The sequence below is a fragment of the Meriones unguiculatus genome, chromosome 2 (genome assembly GCF_030254825.1).
Source record: "Meriones unguiculatus strain TT.TT164.6M chromosome 2, Bangor_MerUng_6.1, whole genome shotgun sequence".
Lineage (NCBI taxonomy): Eukaryota > Metazoa > Chordata > Mammalia > Rodentia > Muridae > Meriones > Meriones unguiculatus.
In genome coordinates this window covers 84,137,407-84,158,547 of record NC_083350.1, presented here as the reverse complement: position 1 = coordinate 84,158,547, position 21,141 = coordinate 84,137,407, and the positions used below count along the sequence as shown (strand labels likewise).

The window sequence follows — 21,141 nt, the reverse complement described above, 5'->3', positions numbered from 1 at the left end:
TCACAAATTGAAATATATGTGTCTTATATACAGAAACAGAAATTAATTCTAGGTACAGTCAATACTAATTAAAGTCTGTTGGGTTTTTAATATAAATCAAAGCCAGAACATTCCTATATAAACACAGTATTTACTAAATTCATGGCACTTTCACATATATTTGGTAAGCTTACTTTATAAATAGAAACTGGCTTTAAGAGGGAATTACTTAACTCTAAAATCAATTTGATAAAACTGAAAAAGCATCTTTAATTTTTCACTTAATATTTCTTATTCTGGTATTATTATTTTCACAATTATTGTGATTTAGTCTTTTAGGTAGTTAATTTTAAATGTTTACTTTTTAAATTGGATATGAATTTTGAACATTAAGATATTACTAATGTTGTCTTTTTGTAGATGTTTTCAATCCATGAGAAACCATGGTTTTGAGGGGTGTTGTTTGGTTGGTTTGGTTTGGTTTTTGAGACAGTGTCTCTCTACGTAGGCCTATGTAACTCACTATGAAGCCCAGGTTAGCCTTGAACTCCAAAAAGAGATCCACCTGCTAGGATTAAAGGTATATGACAACAAGCCTCATTCATGTTTCTTTTTAGATTAAAATTATTACTAGGAACTTCTTTGATTAGATAAAGTTCAATTAGCACTCTGTTGTTTTGTTACTTAATCATGCTTTTCTGCTTGCTGGAGATTATATTTTCTATGATCTTAAATTTTTACTAAGTAACAAATTTTTATCTTTGAAAATATTCTAAATATTATATACATAAGGGAAATTTCGATGAAATACTGGAGAGTAACATTGACCCATGTGTGCTAGTGTCATTTAAATACCTTCCTATGAAACTGCTGGTGGAAAAGGAAGCACCAGTATAAGGCTGCCCTGTGCAGGAAGACCCAACTTGCAAATGTCCATGTAGGAACAGGATCTGGGCATCCAAGCCCCAACCTGGGCGGACTGCAGAGATTCTCATCTCCTTACAGTCACTGTTAACCACTCTCCCTGGATGCCTCGACATGCACATATGACATATTCTACTCCATTCCTTTAGTATGAATGGTTTTTAGCACTAAATTCCAATCTACCTCATTTCCCCTGAAGTCTGATCTTTCCTTTGCTAGGTGTTAAGGATTCTCTATCTGAAGAATGATCTTTAAGTATCTCTTGGCTTCTCCATCCATCCTCTAACTCCCCAGAGCCCATCTCTCCTTCTCATTATGACTGTTATGCACTCTTACTTCCTTCTTGTCATTGCCATTGATACAGAAGATGGAGGAAGAAAATCCCTCTCCCTGGCAATGGGAAAGAATGGAAAGACCTCTTACTACAGGAAGAACAGAAGCCAAACAGGGCTGGGCTCTTGTTATCAGAGTTGCTTTTAAAGCTAAGTCATTTCTCTAAAGTGTTCTCATGTTGTTAGTTCTTGTGATCAGCCATATTAATGGGTACCATCAGGAAATGCTTTCTCTGATACCAACCATTTCACCTTTTGAAAGAAAGCCCATTAAAACATTGAAAGAAGATGAGCAAATAAAGTTATTTGTTACTATTTCATACACTAAAATATATAAAGCAGAAGAAGATAAAAATATAAACTGCTGAACCTTGCATGTCCTGCTCATCACCATATAATTCATCCTTTGTTTGAGACTTTTAAACACTAGACAACCCTTGGGAAAAATAAAACGAGTAGAGGGTGGACTAGGAAGCCCAAAAGACTCACGGGTTCCCATTTATGATGAACTGGTGTCTGTGTTAATTGTGGGGAAATATAAGGCATTCCACTTAGCAGAAAGGAAGAAGCCTCTGTATCTTTCAGGTTTCATGAGCTAACTGGAGGATAATTTTAAACAATTTTAATTTATACAAGACCAAAAACTACAAGTCAAAAAATAAGTCTGGGGCTAGTTGAGGCTGAGACATGAAGATCGAAAGTTTAAAATGAGCCTGGGCTACACAGTGAGTTATACGGCTGAAAAGGGCAGCATAGTTCATATTCTGTCTGTAAAGGAAAAAAAAAAACAGGTGTACCCAATTGAAACCTGATATCCAGTTATCATTAACTGATAAATCTGTAAGATAAAGTGATAAATGCCTATTAATGAACCCATAGGAAAATACAGGAGAGGAGGTCTGGGAATTTGTTTTGCAAACACAAGATCACACATACAAAAAAAGGCTCATTTAGTATAAAACTCTTCCAGATCAAATTGTCTTGATTAATCGTTCTTAGTTTTTATTCACTTAAATAGGTATATGCTTGTAAACACTTTTGTTCTAACAGTCTATGACAGCATTTATTGCAATTACAACCTAGTGTCTGGTTACATTCAATGCTCTGTTAATACCTCCTCATCTATTTTAATGATACCAATACCAATAGAAATAAAACCACTGTTTCAAGATATTATGCCCCAACAGGTAAGAGTAATGACTGCCTACTAAAAATACCAGCACAAACATTTTGGGCCTTGTTTTCAGAACTGCTTAGAAGATACTGAAAAACAAAGTAATGGGGGAGACAACTTTTGCTTACTAATTTTCTAATTTTTATAATTGTTTTATAATTTTCTAGACATCACCAAAAACCCTCAAATTAGTATAAACCTTGCAAAAATACACAAGGTAATGTGCTGATGTAATACTGGACTGTTTGTATATATAGCTCCTAAATACAGATAATGCATTAAGGTAAGAAAGCATACCGGGTTGGAAAGACAGCTTACTAGTCAAGTGCTTGCCTTGCAAGCGTGAGGTCCTAAATTCAATTCCCAGAACCAACATTAAAAAAAAGAGGGACAGGTAGCCCCTCCAGGGGAAAGTGATCAAAAAGCAGGCAACAGAGTCCATATCAGAGTCAATCCCTATTCCCTTTACTATGGAACCCATGGGAGGACCCAGCTGCCCATTGGCCACATCTGTGTAGATCCAGTCCTTGCACGGTCCTTGGTTGTAGCTTCAGTCTCTACAGCCCTGATGAGTGCATGGGGGGAGGGGGGGACACACTCCTCTTCTATGAGGAGTGGGGGAGGGGGATTGGAGAAACAGGGAGGGATGGTAAGACCAGGAAGAGAGGAGGGAAGGGGCTACGACTGGGATATAAAATGAATAAATTAAATTTATTTTTTTTTTAAAATGAGCCATCTGCCTGTAATCTCAGTGCTGAGAATGCATAGACAGTTGGATCTCTGCAGCACAGTGGCCCGCCTAACAGACCTGACAACCTGATAAGCTCAGACCAACGAGAGGCTCTAGTTTACAAAATAAGAATAATACATGGTGCTTTAGGGATAATAACCAGTTTGTTTTCTGGCTTCTACACATATGGGCACGTGCATATACATACACCATGCACTCATACACACATGCGCTCTCTCCCTCTCTTGCACACATATGCATGCACATGCACACACACACACACACACACACACAACATACTGAGTAAACGCTGATGGTGCAAAAATGTAACCCCAATGATTGGCCCTTAAAGTAAAACTATTTTTCTAAAATTTAATCATATAAAATATGGAAACCTACTACTGTAGAAGCTTCTTAAAATATATGCAATGTATGAAAGAAATCTAACTGGAGTCACCAATAACAAGGAAGACAATGCCCCAACTGGACATCTTTCCCCACCAAATAAAACCTCTGGTGCCAGGAATGGGTTTCATCTAAACAAGTTGTTGGCCTAAAAGAGTTCCATGGAAACTCCCAAAAAATTCTCCATTGCCAAGGCTACTCTTCACAAACTGACAGTAAGGTCTTACTGCTATAGACAACACTTACATACCTCACTGAACAAAGAGAAGTTAAACTGCTGCCTAACTAGGGCCGTCACCCGTCCTCACTAGTGCTCATGGAACTAGAAGATACTCTGTACAATACCAGGGGAGAAGAGTAACCACCAACCAACCCACAAAGTCTGAGGTCTACAATGGTGACCAGCCTGCAAGGTAAGCTGATGCAATAGTGGCACAAGCCTTATGAAAGTAACCAGCACTTGTGCCTGGATTTAAGGCCACTCCACAAGCTAGAACCCATGCCTGACACTGTGCTGGAGGCCACGAACCTGAGAAAGTTAGGTCATGGGCCTAGAGGAAAACCAAATACTACTGTTCTGCTAAAGGAACATAGAAATAAAATGACTTCTAACAACATTCTGCTATACTCAGATCAGTGCCTTGTTCGGCCACCATCAGTGAAACCTTCTCTTGCAGTATACGGGAACTAAAGCAGAGATCAACAACCGGGCAAATGTGTGGAGAGTGGGAGACTGTGAAACAGTCAGTCCTTAACAGGATATCTTTAAATCTTCAAACTTCCTCCCTCAAGAATCAGGGAGCTTTGCAGAAAAGGAGGCCAAAAGACTATACCAGAGGTAATGGATCACACCAAGGAAACTGTGTCTTCCATATGAACTCACCCTGAGTGTGGACGCATGCAATGCATTACCATAGGTTCAAGTCAGATAGGGCCCCAGTTCTGAGAGGGGAAGCAGACATATGCTCCCACCCCAACCAAGAAGGTATCTCCACCTAGCATCCACTTCCAAAAGTAAATTAGTTCTCTCCAGTGAATCTCACTGTATATATTAACTACACCTAAGGTTATGTCCTAAGCCCAGCAGTGGAAGGCCAACACACAGAATGAACTCAATATTTTCATAGACATTTTGCCTCATATTGTTTTGGTCTTTTTTTTCCTTCTGTCTTACTGATCTTTTGTTTGTATATTATGGTTTCCAATTTTATAACTTTTTACGTTGTTTTATGACTGTATAGGTGGGTTTTTTTGTGCTTTTTCTTTGTCATTTTTTTTCTAGATTTCTTTGCTTTGTTTGCCTGTTGATTTTCTAAAGAGAAAGAAAGTGTTGATATAGAAAGACAGGAAGTTGGAAAGGATCTTGAGTTGGGTGAGGAGAAACTATGATCGGGATACACTGCATAAAAAAAATAATAATAATGTTAAATAAAAAATTTAATTAGGCCACCCATTATATCCCCAGAAAAGGGCCCTCAGACCTGCCCAACCCAGGGACCTGCTGTGTGCCAGATTACCTGCTGTTACCAGGAGAGCAGTACCCACCCACCACAGATTACTGCTTGGGTACTGGGGCACAGAGCCCCAACCTCAGACCTACAGAAGCCCGGAATCCCCGAGATCAACCCCCAGATACTGCTCCAACAGGCAACCAGTTACCCCGAACAAAACTGACCAAATCACAGGACACACAGGTTACAGCAGCAGATCACTAAATTTGCAGCAAGAAACCCGGAAACAGGGCAGCTGTCTTCAGGACTTCTCCGGGTGAGAGGAGAGTCCTCTTGACTGACAAGGACCACAGTTACCACTCAGGTCTCTATGCCTGCGGTGAGCAGCAGCAACTCCTGAAAGACACCGGCCGTCCAGTGACTATATCCAAAAAGCTGAGAAGGCTTCCTTCAGGAAAAACCATCTTCCTGCCAAAGGGATTCTCTCCACCACAGGATTCCAGGAACCACCAGAAACTAACTCCAAACACCTAAGATAGCAATGAGTAGAGGCCAGCGTAAAAGCTCAACCAACAAAAGACAGAGAAATATGACATCTCCAGAAACCAGTTATCCAGGGGCAAGTAGCCCTGGACACCCCAGCATAATTGAAATTCAAGAAGATGGCCTAACATCTATGCTCATGAAGAGGATAACAGAGGAGACAAATAAAATGCGTAAAGACCTAGAAGAAGATAAACTCAAACAGATTATGGCCAACCGTAAAGAAATACAGGAAGTTGCAGCCAAACAGTTTGTGGCCTTTAGAGAGGAAATGCTTAAATCACTGAGAGAAATAAAAGAAACAGAAGATTGTTGAAACAAACAGCTGAAGGAATTGATGGAAAAACAGGAAAAGACAGACAGGTTAAGGAAATCGAAAAAACAGCTCAAGATCTGAAGATAGAAATAGAAAAATTAAAGAAAACACAATGGAGGAAATTGTGGAGAGAAAGAACTTAGGGAAGAAAAGAGGAACTACAGAGGTTAGCATAACCAATAGACTACAAGAGATGGAAGAAAGAATCTCAGGTGTGGAAGATACAATGGAAGAAATAGATGTATCTGTCAAAGAAAATGTTAAATCTAAAAAATTCCTGACACAGACCATCCAAGAAATTCAAGACAACATAAAAGGACAAAACCTAAGAATAATAGAAATAGAGTAAAAAGAAGATTCTCTGCTCCAAGGCCCAGAAAATATTTTCAACAAAATCATTGAAGAAAATTTCCCCAAATTAAGGAGAGGCCAATAAGAATACAAGAGCCCTACAGAACACCCAATAAATTAGACCAGAAAAGAAAATCCTCCTGCCACATAATAATCAAAACAGTAAGTGCACAGAACAAAGAAAAAAAATACTAAAAGCTGCTAGGGAAAAATGCCAAGTAACATAAAATGGCAAAACTATTAGAATCACAGCTGACTTTTCAACAGAGACTATAAAAGCCAGACGGGCCTGGACGGATATCATGCAGACCCTAAGAGAACACAGATGTCAGCCCAGGCCACTATACCCAGCAAAACTCTCAGTCCTCATAGACGGAGAAAACAAGATATTCAATGACAAAAACAAATTTCAACAATACCTACACACAAATCCAGCATTACAGAACACACTAGAAGGGAAAACACAACCCAAGAAAGCTAGCTACTTTCAAGAAAACACAGGAAATAACTAACTTCTCTACATTAAAACCAAACAAACAACCTGATGACCACAGCCAACATCAAAATCAAAGGATCTAACAGCCACTGGTCATTAATCTCTCTCAACATCAATGGATTCAATTCTCCAATAAAAAGACACAGACTAACAGAATGGATGCATAAACAAAACCCAGCAATCTGTTGCATACAAGAAACACACTTAAGTCACAAACACAGACATTACCTGAGGGTAAAGGGTTAGAAGACGGCTTTCCAAGCAAATGGACCCAAGAAGAAAGCAGGAGTAGCCATTCTAATATGTGATGAAGTGGACTTTGAACCAAAATTAATAAAAAGAGATGTGGAAGGACACTTCATACTAATCAAGGGAAAATTCCACTAGGAAGATATCACAATCCTGAACATCTATGTCCCAAATACAAGGGCACCCACATTTGTAAAAGGAACATTGATAAAACTTAAACCACACATAGATCCCCACACATTAATAGCGGGAGACTTCAACACCCTACTCTCAACAAAGGACAGGTCAACTAAACAGAAATTAAACAAAGAAACAATGTCTCTAACAGAGGTCATGAATCAAATGGACCTAACAAACATTTACAAAACTTTACACCCAAACACAAAAGAATTTACCTTCTCAGCACCTTATGGAACCTTTTCCAAAATAGACCATATAGTTGGTCACAAAGTGAGCCTCAACAGATACAAGAAGATTGAAATAATCCCTTGTATCATGTCTGATCACGATGGAATAAAGCTGGACCTCAGTAACAACAGAAATAGCAAAAAGCCTACACACACATGGAAACTGAACAATTTGCTACTAAATGACAGCTGGGTTAGGGAAGAAATAAAGAAATTAAAGTCTTCCTAGAACTCAATGAAAATGAAGACACAACATACCCAAACTTGTGGGACACAATGAAGGCAGTGCTAAGAGGAAAGTTCATAGCACTAAGTGCATTCAAAAAGAAATTTGAGACAGTGCATTCAAGCAACTTAATGGCTCACTTAAAAACCCTAGAAAAAGAAGAAGCAGACACACCAAAAAGGAGTAGACGGCTGGAAATAATCAAACTCAGGGCTGAAATCAATCAATTAGAAACAAATAAAACAATTCAAAGAATCAATGAAACCAAGAGCTGGTTCTTTGAGAAAATCAACAAGATAGACAGACCCTTAGCCAAGCTAACTAAAAAGCAGAGAGACACCATCCAAATCAACAAAATCAGAAATGAAAAGGGGAACATAATGACAGACACTGAGGAAATCCAAATAATCATTAGGACTTACTTGAAAAGTCTGTATGCGACAAAATTTGAAAATCTAAATGAAATGGACAACTTTCTTGATCAATTTGACTTACCAAAGCTGAATCAGGACCAGGTAAATCAATTAAATAGTCCTATATCCCCCAAGGAAATAGAAGCGGTCATTGAAAGTCCCCCATCCAAAAAAAGCCCAGGACCAGATGGGTTCAGTGCAGAATTCTACCAGACGTTCAAAGAAGAGCTAATTCCAATTCTCTTCAAACTATTCCACAAAACAAAAACAGAAGGAACATATTAACAAACTCATTCTATGAAGCCACAGTCACCTTGGTACCTAAACCTCACAAAGACCCAACAAAGAAAGAAAATTTCAGGCCAATCTCCCTTATGGATATTGATGCAAACATACTCAACGAAATACTTGCAAACTGAATACAAGAACACATCAAAGATATCATCCACTATGACCAAGTAGGCTTCATCCCAGGTATGCAGGGGTGGTTCAATATACGGAAATCTGTCAATGTGATCTACCACATTAATAAACTGAAAGAAAAAAACCACATGATAATCTCCCTAGATGCTGAAAAAGCATGTGACAAAATCCAATATCCATTCATGGTTAAAGTATTGGAGAGATCAGGAATACAAGGCACATATCTAAACATAGTAAAGGCGATATACAGCAAGCCTAGAGCCAACATCAAACTGAACGGAGAGAAACATAAAGCAATCCCACTGAAATCAGGGAGAAGAAAAAGCTGCCCACTTTCTCCATATCTCTTCAACATAGTTCTGGAAGTCCTTGCTAGAGCAATAAGACAGTTGAAGGAGATCAAGGATACAAATCAGAAAGGAAGAGGTCAAATTATCACTATTTGCAGATGATATGATAGTATGCATGAGTGACCCCAAAAACATAACCAGGGAACACTGACAGCTGATTAACACCTTCAGCAAAGTGACCAGATACAAAATTAACTCAAAAAAATCAGTAGCCCTCCTGTATACAAAAGACAAAAGTGCTGAGAAAGAAATTAGGGAAACAACACCCTTCACAATAGCCACAAATGACATAAAGTACCTTGCTGTAATATTAACGAAGCAAGTCAAAGACTTCTATGAAAAAAATTTCAAGTCTCTGAAGAAAGAATCAGAAGAAGATGGAAAGATCTCCCATGTTCATGGCTTGGCAGATATAACATGGTACAAATGGCCATCTTACCAAAAGCGATCTACAGATTCAATGCAATTCCCATCAAATTGCCAAGACAATTCCTTACAGACATGGAAAGAAAAATTCTCAACTTCATATGGAATAACAAGAAACCCAGAATTGCTAAAACAATCCTCTACAATAAAAGATCTTCAGGGGGTATCTCCATCCCTGATCTTAAGTTGTACTATAGAGCAACAGTCTTAAAAACTGCATGGTACTGGCATAGAAACAGAATGATGGATCAATGGAACTGAACAGAAGGCCCAGAAATAAAGCCACACACTTATGGACACCTGATCTTTGACAAAGATGCCAAAACTATACAATGGAAAAAAACATAGCATCTTCAACAAATGGTGCTGGTCTAACTGGATGTCTACATGTAGAAAAATGAAAATAGATCCATATTTATCACCCTGCACAAAACTAAAGTCCAAGTGGATCAAAGACCTCAAATAAAACCAGACACATTAAATCGGTTAGAAGAAAAAGTGAGGAAAACCCTAGAACTCATTGGTACAGGAAACAACTTTCTGAACACAACACCAACAGAACAGGCTCTAAGAGCAAGAATCAATAAATGGAACCTCATGAAACTGAAAAGCTTCTGTAAAGCAAAGGACACCATCATCAAAACAAAACGACTGCCTACAGATTGGGAAAAAATCTTCACTAACCCTTTATCTGACAGAGGGCTAATATCCAGTATATATAAAGAAGTAAAGAAGCTGAAAAGCAGGAAATCAAGTAATTGAATTAAAAAATGGAGAACAGAGCTAAATAGAGAACTTTCTGTAGAGGAATATTGAATGGCAGAGATACACTTAAAGAAATGCTCAACAATATTAGCCATTAGGGAAATGCAAATCAAAAGGACCCTGAGATTTCACCTTACACCCATCAGAAGGGCCAAGCGACAACACATGCTGGAGTGGAGAAGGGGAACCCTTCTCCACTGCTGGTGGGAATGTAAACTTGTACAACCACTCTGGAAATCAATCTGGCGCTTTCTCAGACAACTAGGACTAGCGCTTCCTTAAGATCCAGCTATATCACTCCTAGGCATATATCCAAAAGAGGCTCAAGTACACAATAAGGACATCTGTTCAACCATGTTTGTAGCAGCTTTATTTGTAATAGCCAGAAGCTGGAACAGCCCACATGCCCCTCAACTGAAGAATGGATGCAGAAATTGGGGTACATCTACACAATGGAGTATTACTCAGCAATGAAAAATAAGGAAATGATGAAACTTGCAGGTAAATGGTGGGACCTGGAAAGGATTATCCTGAGTGAGCTGTCCCAGAAGCAGAAAGACACACATGGTATATACTCACTCATATAGACATATAACAGTATAAACCTACTAAAATCTGTACATCTAAAGAAACTAATTAAGAGAGAAGACCCTGACTAAAATGCTCAATCCCCATCCCAAAAGGCAAAGAGGATGGACATCAGAAAAAGAAAAAAGGAAACAACCTAGAAACCTGCCACAGAGGACCTCTGAAAGGCTCTGCCCTGGAGACTATCAAAGCAGACGCTGAGAGTTATGGCTAACTGTTGGGCAGAGTGCATGGAATCTTATGTAAGAAGTGGGAAATAGTAGGATCTGGAGAGGACAGGAACCCCACAAGTAGAACAACAGAACCAGAGAATTTGAACACAGGGGTCTTTCCAGAGACTCATACTCCAACCAAGTACCAGGCATGGAGATAACCTAGAACCCCTGCACAGATGTAGCCCATGGCAGTGTCCAAGCGGGTTACATAGTAATGGGAAGAGGGACTGCCTCTGACATAATCTGACTGGCCTGCTCTTTGATCACCTCCCCCTGAGGGGGGAGCAGCCTTACCAGGCCATAGAAGATGAAAATGCAGCCACTCCTGATGTGATCTGATAGACTAAGATCAGAAGGAAGGAGAAGAGGACCTCCCCTATCAGTGGACTTGGGGAGGGGCATGCGTGAAGAAGGGGGAGGGAGGGTGGGATCAGGAGGGGAGGAGGGAGGGCTACAGCTGGGATACAAAGTGAATAAAGTGTAATCAATAAAATAAAATTAAATTTAAAAAAATTTAAAATTTTTTTACAAAATTACTCTTTGTATTTGTGTTTTATTATCCTAATTAATTTTGTGATGAGTTTCTTTTTAACACACTTCTTCTCAAATATTAAAGATACGAGAAAGCAGAGGTGGTCATTAAAAATACTCAGATATAACAAGAAACCCAAAATTGCTAAAACAACCCTCTACAATAAAAGATATTCTGGAGGTATCTCCATCCCTGATCGCAAGCTGTACTATAGAACAACAGTAATAAAAACTGCATGGTACTGGCATAGAAACAGAATGGTGTGCTCATTTCGGCAGCACATATACTAAAACTGGAATGATACAGAGAAGATTAGCATGGCCTCTGCGCAAGGATGACATGCAAATTCGTGAAGCATTCCATATTTTTTGCAACCAGTCCTGAAGATACCTGATAAAACAGGGTCAGATGAAAGGGGAGGAGGTCCTCCCCTATCAGTGGACTTGAAAAGGGGCAGGGAGGAGATGAGGGAGGGAGAGTGGGATTGGGAGGGAATGAGAGAGCGGGATACAGCTGGGATACAGAGTTAATAAAATGTAACTAATAATAAAAAATAGTTCACTTTATAATTTAAAAAGAATAAAAAAGAACTAAAACAAACAAAAAAGCAACAGAATGGTGGATCAATGAAATAAAAGAGAAGATCCAGAAATAAACCCACACACTTATGGACACCTGATCTTTGACAAAGATACCAAAACCATACAACAGAAAAAGACAGCATCTTCAACAAATGGTGCTGGTCTAACTGGATGTCTACATGCAGAAAAATGAAAACAGATCCATTCTTATCACCCTGCACAAAACTAAAGTTCAAGTGGACCAAAGACCTCAACATAAAACCATACACACCTGTTAGAAGAAAAAGTGGGGAAGAGCCTTGAACTCACTGACACAGGAAACAACTTCCTGAACAGAACACCAACAGCACGGGCTCTAAGAGCAACAATCAATAAATGGAACCTCATGAAACTGAAAAGCTTCTGTAAAGCAAAGGACACTCTCGTCAGAACAAAATGACAGCCTACAGACTGGAAAAGGATCTTCACCAACCCTACATCTGACAGAGGGCTGATATCCAGAATATATAAAGAACTCAAGAAGTTAAACTCCAACAAATCAAGTAATCCAATTAAAAAATGGGTGCTAAACAGAGAATTCTCAATAGAGGAATATCAAATGGCAGAGAAACAGGTAAAGAAATGTTCTACGTCCTTAGTCATCAGGGAAATGCAAATCAAAATGACCCTGAGATTTCACCTTACACCCACCAGAATCACTTAGATGAATAACTCAAGTGACAACACATGCTGGAGAGGTTGTGGAGAAAGGAGAACCCTGCTCCATTGCTGGTGGGAATGTACAACCACTTGTACAACCACTCTGGAAATCAATCTGGCGCTTCCTCAGACAACTAGGAATAGTACTTGCTCAAGATCCAGCTATATCACTCTTAGGCATATATCCAAAAGAGGCTCAAGTACATAAAAAGGACATTTGCTCAACCATGTTTGTAGCAGCTTTATTTGTAACAACCAGAACCTGGAAACAACCCAGATGTCTCTCAGATGAGGATGGATACAGAAATTGTGGTACATCTACACAATGGAATATTATTCAGCAATTAAAAACAAGGAAATCATGAAATTTGCAGGTAAATGGCAGGAACTGGAAAAGTTCATCCTGAGTGAGGTATCCCAGAAGCAGAAAGACACACAGGGTATATACTTACTCATAAGTGGATACTACACATATAATATAGGATAAACATACTAAAATCTGTACACCTAAGGAAGCTAATCAGGAAGGAGGACTCTGCCTAAGATGTTCAATCCCCATTCAGAAAGGCAAAAAGGATGGACGTCAGAAGAAGAAAGAGAAAACAGGGAACAGGACAGAAGCCTACCACAGAGGACCTCTGAAAGGCTCTACCCTGCAGGGTATCAGAGCAGATGTTGAGACTTATAGCCAAACTTTGGGCAGAGTGCAGGGAATCTTACGAAAGAAGTGGGAGATTGTAAGACCTGGAGAGGACAGGAGCTCCACAAGGACAGCAATAGAACCAAAAAGTCTGGGCACAGGGTCTTTTCTGAGACTGATACTCCAGCCAAGGACCACTCATGGAGATGGCCTGGAACCCCTGTACTGAGGTAGCCTATGGCAGTTCAGTATCCAAGTAGCCTCCATAGTAATGGGGACAGGGACTGTCTCTGACATGAACTGATTGGCCACCTCCCCCTGAGGGGAGAGCAGCCTTGCCAGGCTACAGAAGAAGACAACGCAGCCCATCCTGATGAGACCTCATAGATGAGAATCAGAGGGAACGAAAGGAGGACCTCCCTTTTCAGTGGACTGGGAGAGGGACATGGGTGGGGAAGAGGGAGGGTGGGATTAGGAGGGGAGGAGGGAGGGAGATACGGGGGGGATGCAAAGTGAATAAACTATAATGAATAAAAATTAAAAAGCTACTCAGACAATCACCGATAGAATATGAATGAACAACAAAAAAGCAATCTTAACCTATTAATAAAGCCCCAACATGAAATCGGATTACAGCTAATAAGGTAAGATTTGTGGCAAGATGCTTAATCTTTCATATTATATGTAAGCAACAAAATTGATGGTGTAACGCAATCTGCAATATACCATAAGCACCTAAAAAGTTTTTAACATGGATATTTCACCTATTTCTAAATTTCTTAATTTATACCATTTTAAAAACAATGGTTCAACTCAGCTATGAGATGTTAAAAAAGAATACCAAAATTACCCTCTGTTTAACAATGCTTTTATCAATAGGAAGAGCTCTATGGCAACAATGAAAGTGAGAAGGAACTTTTACTTCTCTTTCAGCTGCTGTGATAAAACTCTGACCAAGACAACTGGGGATAGGTATTTGGAATACATATTACAGTCCTCCACTGAAAGAGCTCAGGGCAGGCACTCCACAACTGCTAAATGGCTTGTTCTGCACAATGCTCAGCTTTCTTTCTTAAACAGTCCAGGACCACCACCCAGGGCGGAACCTTCTCTTACCAATCATTTATCAAGAAAACATCCTCACAGACATGTTGGTAAACCAAGCAGAGGGAGACAATTCGTCAGCTGAGGGTTCCCCTGTCCAAGGTGATTCCACTTTGTGCCAGGCTGACAAAAACTAGCTAACACAACAAGAGGCATTCATGCAAACTGTCCGTGCACTTGCTAAACCCCACAGCACAGCTTATGTAAAAGACAGAGTTAATTCTTCAAAACAGAGACCAACAAATCTATATAATCTTACTCTGCCAGGAACAGCTTGAAAATAAAACAAAGGAGCAGTAGCATGTCATATAAAAGTCTACCACCAAGCATAGCAAGTACGCGTTACTAAGCTTTGGAGCTATGGATACCAGTGCATGTCAGTTTAGCCAGTTAAACTAGCATAACACCTAGCCTCAACTATGAAGACCTTATCATGACGACATAATAGTTTGAGAAGAATAGAGATCAAAACAGGAAAATCAGTGCCAACAGTTCAAATAAACAATTACTGACTAAAATGGAAGATAGAGGGGTTATTCTTGCAAAAATCAAGTAACCTTGGATAGCCATTCTTCAATTCATAGATAGACAGACAGACAAACAGAAGCTTTTTTAAAGAAAATCTAAAACTTGCCAGGACCTCCCAGATCAGCCAACGCTCCCTACTACTTCTGCCCTGGAGAAGGATGTTTACAGCACCACACCCTCTACATGCTCAGCAATCTTTACCCTGTGACAACTCACAGGGCTGAAAAGCAGTGGAAGATGTGTAAAAACAGGTTAATTCTTCAGCTGAGAAAGGACCTCTCTCTGAACTGGGTCACTTCTTAATCAAAATACACACAAAACAGGAAGCCAAAATTATTAATCCAGTAACTAATTTAATGTGTGAGTTTAAAAGGTAGAAAAAGTAAATGAGTAAAATAGGACCAAGTAGACTTTCAAAAGATTAGAAATAAATGGTGTTTTTCTTTCATCACTGTCTATTATTATCCCAATTTAATTTTTTTTCTTTTTACTTTTTATTCAATGGAAAGAACAGTCATTTTTACTTCATTTTGATGAATTTACTTTTATGGATGTGAGCTTTAGTTTTATTTTTCTATATAATTTTTATTTTTATATTAATTACAGGTTATTTACTTTATATCCCAGCTGTTGCCCCTCCCTCATTCCCTCCCAATCCCACCCTACCTCCTTCATCTCCTCCCTAAGTCCACTGATAGGGGAGGTCCTCCTCTCCTTCCATCTGACCCTAGTCTATCAGGTCTCATCAGGACTGGCTGCACTGTCCTCCTCTGTGGCCTAGCAAGGCTGCTCCTCCCTCAGGGGGCGGAGGGAGGTCAAAGAGCTAGCCACTGAGTTCATGTCAGAGACAGTCCCTGTTCCCCTTACTAGGGTACACGTTTGGATGCTGAGCTGCCATGGCTACATCTGAGCAGGGGTTCTAGGTTATATCCATGCATGGTCCTTGGTTGGAGAAACAGTCTCATGAAAGACCCCCGTGCCCAGGTATATTTGGTCCTTTTGGCGGTCCCATCCTCTCCAGGTCTTACTAACTCCCCCTTCTTTCATATGATTCCCTGTACTCTAACCAAGGTTTGGTTATGAGTCTCAGCATCTGCTCTGATACACTGCTAGGTAGAGTCTTTAGAGGCTCTCTATGGTAGGCTCCTGTCCTGTTTCTTGTTTTCTCCTACTTCCAATGTCCATCCCATTTGTCTTTCTAAGTTAGGATTGATCATCTTACCCTGGAACCTCATTCTTGTTTATCTTGTTTATTTTAGTATGTTTATCCTATCTTATAGGACCCTGAGATTTCACCTTACACCCATCAAAATGCCTAAGATCAAAAACTCAAGTGACAACACATGCTGGAAAGGATGTGGAGAAAGGAGAACCCTGCTCCATTGCTGGTGGTTATGTAAACTTGTACAACCACTCTGGAAATCAATCTGGTGCTTTCTCAGACAGTTGGGAACAGTGCTTCCTCAAGATCCAGCTATGCCACTCCTAGGCATATATCCAAAAGATGCTCAAGTACACAACAAGGACATTTGTTCAACCATGTTTGTAGCAGCTTTATTTGTAATAGCCAGAACCTGGAAACAGCCCAGATGTCCATCAATGGAGGAATAGATTCAGAAATTGTGGTATATTTACACAATGGAATACTACTCAGCAATTAAAAACAAGGACATCATGAAAATTGCGGGCAAATGGTGGGATCTAGAAAAGATCATCCTGAGTGAGGTATCCCAGGAGCAGAAAGAAAAACAGGGTATATACTCACTTATAATTCAAACTATTAAGAAAAAACTGACTGGGGGCTGGAAAGATGGACCATCAGTTAAGTGCACTGACTACTCTTGCAGTTAGAAAATATAACTATGATATTTGCAGGCAAATGGTCAGAACTGCAAACAGTCTTCCTGAGTGAGGGGACCTAGATCCATAAAGACAGAACTCCACTGGTTTCTGCCATATGTGGATGTGTGTGCTTCACAGAGGCTCGGTAACTATGAAAGAGCCAAGAGAAAGGAGGAAATCTTTCAAAAAAGAGGAAATAGAATTTATAGGAGGAAAAGGGGAAATGGAACATGAAGCATTAATAGAGTAAGAGATAGGAGGGCAGGGTAGAGGAAGGATGTGGGGAGGGATAATGAACACTGACAGCTTTTTGAAGAGCTACGAGTCAGGGCAGACCTGGAAGTACTCAAACAACACTGCTGGACTCAACACTGTTCAGAGACACCAAGAGAGGGAGAGAGCAACAGGGCAGGCAGAGGGGGAAGGGGGACAGAGATTTAATGAACATGAAGGGAGATGTAAGAGTTGGGGGAGGGGATGAATATGATCAAAATACATTGTATGAAATTTGCAAAAAAAACGAATAAAATATTTTAAATGCTTTTTAAAATATAAAACTGGGAAAAGGTCTTTAAATTTATATTTTTAATGAATTACAGATGATTCCACAGAAAGAATTGTTTTTTTAATTTATTTATTTTTTATATTAATCACAGGTTACTTACTTTGTATCCCAGCTGTAGCTCCCTCCCTCATTCCCTCCCCATCCCACCCTCGTCCCTCATCTTCTCCCTGACCCTTTCCAACTCCACTAATAGGGGAGGACCTCCTCCCCTTCCATCTGACCCTGGCCTATCAAGTCAAGAAGGAACTGTAACAAGGTACACATACACTTATAGATTCAGAGTGCATGGCAACTACTTTTTTTTTAAATACATATTTTATTTATTATGTATACAATGTTCTATCTGCATATACACTTGCACGCCAGAAGAAGACACTGGATCTTATTATAGATGGTTGTGAGCCACCATGTGGTTGCTGGGAATTGAACTCAGGACCTCTGGAAGAGCAGGCAGTACTCTTAACCTCTGAGCCATCTCTCCAACCCGGCAACTACTTCTTATCTGTGAAACTGAAGTGCCTACTAGCAAGCCTTTGGGGTTGGGAGAACTATAGATCAGAGTATCTGGCACATTGTGGCTAAATGAATGATTATATTATGGTGGATATTCTGGACATAGTAACAAGTCGGTAAGCCTGACCACATTATGAAAGTGGCTTGAGCAGAACGGAAGAAGCCTAAATGTACTCTCACAAGTTACGAAAGCCTTCAGTGATCTAATGTAGCACAAAACAGTGGTTGTACATAATGAGCCTGACCAGAGCCAATCCAGCCTGACCTCCAGCTGCTCCTTTATGATGGCACAGGCAGTACATTCCATGTATAATAAAAGAAAAAAAATCAGCCCAACATGAAGCCTGCTAAAGCCTAGTATGTCCAAGTCCAGGGTTCCAGAGTTCACGCCTCTCTACCCGCCATCAATCTACCCAGCCAGTACATGAAGCTGGACAAAAAAAGAAAGCCAAAGAAATACATTTAGAGAAACTATTTCCCATTAAAAAAGTTAAGGAAGAGGGTTCTACATAAAAACAAACAACACGAAAGTTCAGTCTAATTCTAGAGTCATTGTACTTTGTATCTCAAATTAAGTTAAACCTATAGATTCTTTGCTATTTCCTAAGGCCTTTACCTTGATGATACCAAAACAAGCCCATCAACCGAGCATGGTGGCATATGCCTATCATCCTAGCACTAAGGTAGGAAAGTCATGAGTTCAAGGCCAGCCTGGGCTACACAGACAGGCTGAAGGTAATCTCCTCCCATCAACCTAGCTGATCTCAAAAATATTTTAGGGAAATAATTTGCACACCAATTAATAGAAACTCTGGGAAAAAATACATTGTTCACAGAAGATTAAACTTTGAATTTAACTACCATTAATTGGGATATTCAGAAACAAAGTTATATGAAACTAATAAGGCATACTAAAACTATCAATACCATTAATTTTTAATAACAAAAAGATTTTCCATTATTTAGAAGAGGAACAAAACTACTGACATAGTCTTGCTAGTGCTCAGTCCTGTTTATACATGAGTTTAAATACACCGCCAGAGAAACCACACAATGGAAGCTCTCAGACAGGCATCTGAAGAGTAAAGCGTAAAACCAGCACAATACGCTCTGCAGAGATACAGTGTGCTAGTGTTGTGAATTTACGCCTGTCAGATTGCCCTTTCATCCACACATCTGAGAATGAGTTTTTTGCCAGTATTCCATCCCAAAATCCAGTGTCCCTATGTCAGACAACATTAATGCCAACTCAAACTGGGTCATAACCGCTTTCTGTCATTTTATTATATGGGAATTAAAACCAAAATGTATTTTTGCCACTTTTCCACTACGTCCCCTTGAACAGTAGCATAGTATCTTCATAGCCTTCAGCCAGCTAAGATCTGTGACCTATTCCAAGTTGCCATTCAAGTCTTATATTGAACTAGTGGGCAGTAAAAGAATTTTGAATCCTCACTGAGGCTGAACTTTAATACACCTAAACTCCAATACCTGGGATAAGAGGAGACACTGCCCACTCTCCCCACTAGTTACTAAAAATTCAAAAAAGAAATATGCTTATCATTTTAATAGGGATTTTTTCATTCTTTTTTGTACATATTTTATTCAGTATTCTTTATGTGAGGGGAACCTTGTTAAAGTACTTCAATATTTAATTAAGGATTATATGGTAAGGCAGTTTGCCTATTACATTACAAAACTATCAGTGCTGACATATCTTCTAATTAAATAACTTAATAGAAATTTTAAAATTAGAGGTAAAGTGAGTTTTTGGAACACATTGGTTATGTTGAAGATACTAATAAGTGGTTGAAATAAACAAACAAATGGCACCATGGTAAAACATTGATGTATGTAGACATAAGGTTATTGTGTAATTCAAATGCTGATTTTTGTATCTCCCAAATCTGGTTGTTATCCTTGTTCTGATAATCTTCTGTCTCAAAGTTCCCCAATTGTCCCCAGTAGGCCAATAAAGCAGCTTACAGCCAATTGCTGAGAGAATAGGGATGGACTTCCTGCCAGCCAGGGAAGAAGGGAATTCAGCCACAGGAAAGGTCCAACCTGGAGCAGAAAAGCTACAAAGTGCAAGCACACCTGGGATGCATGCTGAGGGGAAACCAGATTAGCTTAAAGGGCTAAGAATAGAGTAATAACAGGTCAGTTATTGTGTTGTGAAGCTTATTATTAAACAAACGTAAAAGTCTCAATTATTTATGTGATAGCCAGGTTAAGAGAGAAACTGTGAAACAAACACAGTTTTACAAAAATAATTTTAGTAGTTGTAGCACCAGCAACCAAGAAAACCCTCAAGCACCTTGAGTAATAATCTTAATAGCCATCAAACACACAAAAAATTTAGTTGTTGTATGGTGACTCTGGAAGACCAGCCAACATGGCATGTAATCAAGGAAGGCCCAAGGGGAAATGCAATAGTCTCTTCCAGAGAGAAAAGGTAAAACCAACTATTTTATTTTTTTTTATTACTTACATTTTATTAACTCTGTATCCCAACTGTATCCCGCTCCCTCATTCACTTCCAACCCCACCGTCCCTCCCTCATCAACCTCTCTGTCCCTTTACAAGTCCACTGATTGGGAAGGACCTCCTCCCCTTTCATCTGACCCTGGTTTACCAGGTATCTTCAGGGCTGGCTGCAAAGTCCTCCTCTGTGGCCTAGCAGAGCTGCTCCTCCCTTGGGGTGGAGGGAGGTCAAAGAGCCTGCCATTGAGTTCATGTCAGAAATAGTCCCTGTTCCCCTTACTAGAAAACCCACTTGGTTACTGAGCTACCATGGGCTACATCCGAGCAAAGGTTCTAGGTTACATCCATACATGGTCCTTGGTTGGAGAAACAGTCTCAGAAAAGACCCTTGTGCCCAGATATATTTGGTCCTTGTGGAGCTCCTGTCTTCTCCACGTCATATTAACTCTCCCTTCTTTCATATGATTCCCTGCACTCTGCCAAAGGTTTGGTTATGAGTGTTAGTGTCTGCTTTGATACACTGCTAGGTAGAGTCTTTCAGAGGCCCTCTGTGGTAGGCTCCTGTCCTGTTACTTGCTTTCTCCTACTTCCCCTGTCCATTCCATTTGTCTTTCTAAGTGAGGATTGATCATCTTACCCAGGATCCTCCTTTTTGCTTAGCTTCTTTGGGTGTACAGATTTTAATATGTTTATCCTATATTATATGTCTAATATCCATGTATAAGTGAGTCTATGCCATGTGTGTCTTTCTGCTCCTGGGATACCTCACTCAGGATGATCTTTTCTAGATCCCACCATTTGGCTGCACATTTCATGATTTCTTTGTTTTTAATTGCTGAGTAGTATTCCATTGTGTAGATGTACCACAATTTCTGTATCCATTCCTACGT

The 21,141-nt window shown here is 39.7% G+C and overlaps 1 protein-coding gene and 1 non-coding gene across 10 annotated transcripts in view; one reads left to right on the top strand and one right to left on the bottom strand.

Moving 5' to 3' along the window:
• The window catches only part of Ssbp2 (single stranded DNA binding protein 2), a 281,368-nt gene that overhangs the window by 215,297 nt on the left and 44,930 nt on the right, over positions 1-21,141 (bottom strand). The window lies entirely within an intron of this gene.
• LOC132652663 (U6 spliceosomal RNA) lies at positions 11,558-11,664 on the top strand. Its single transcript, XR_009590241.1, has one exon. It is a non-coding gene; the product is annotated as a U6 spliceosomal RNA (small nuclear RNA).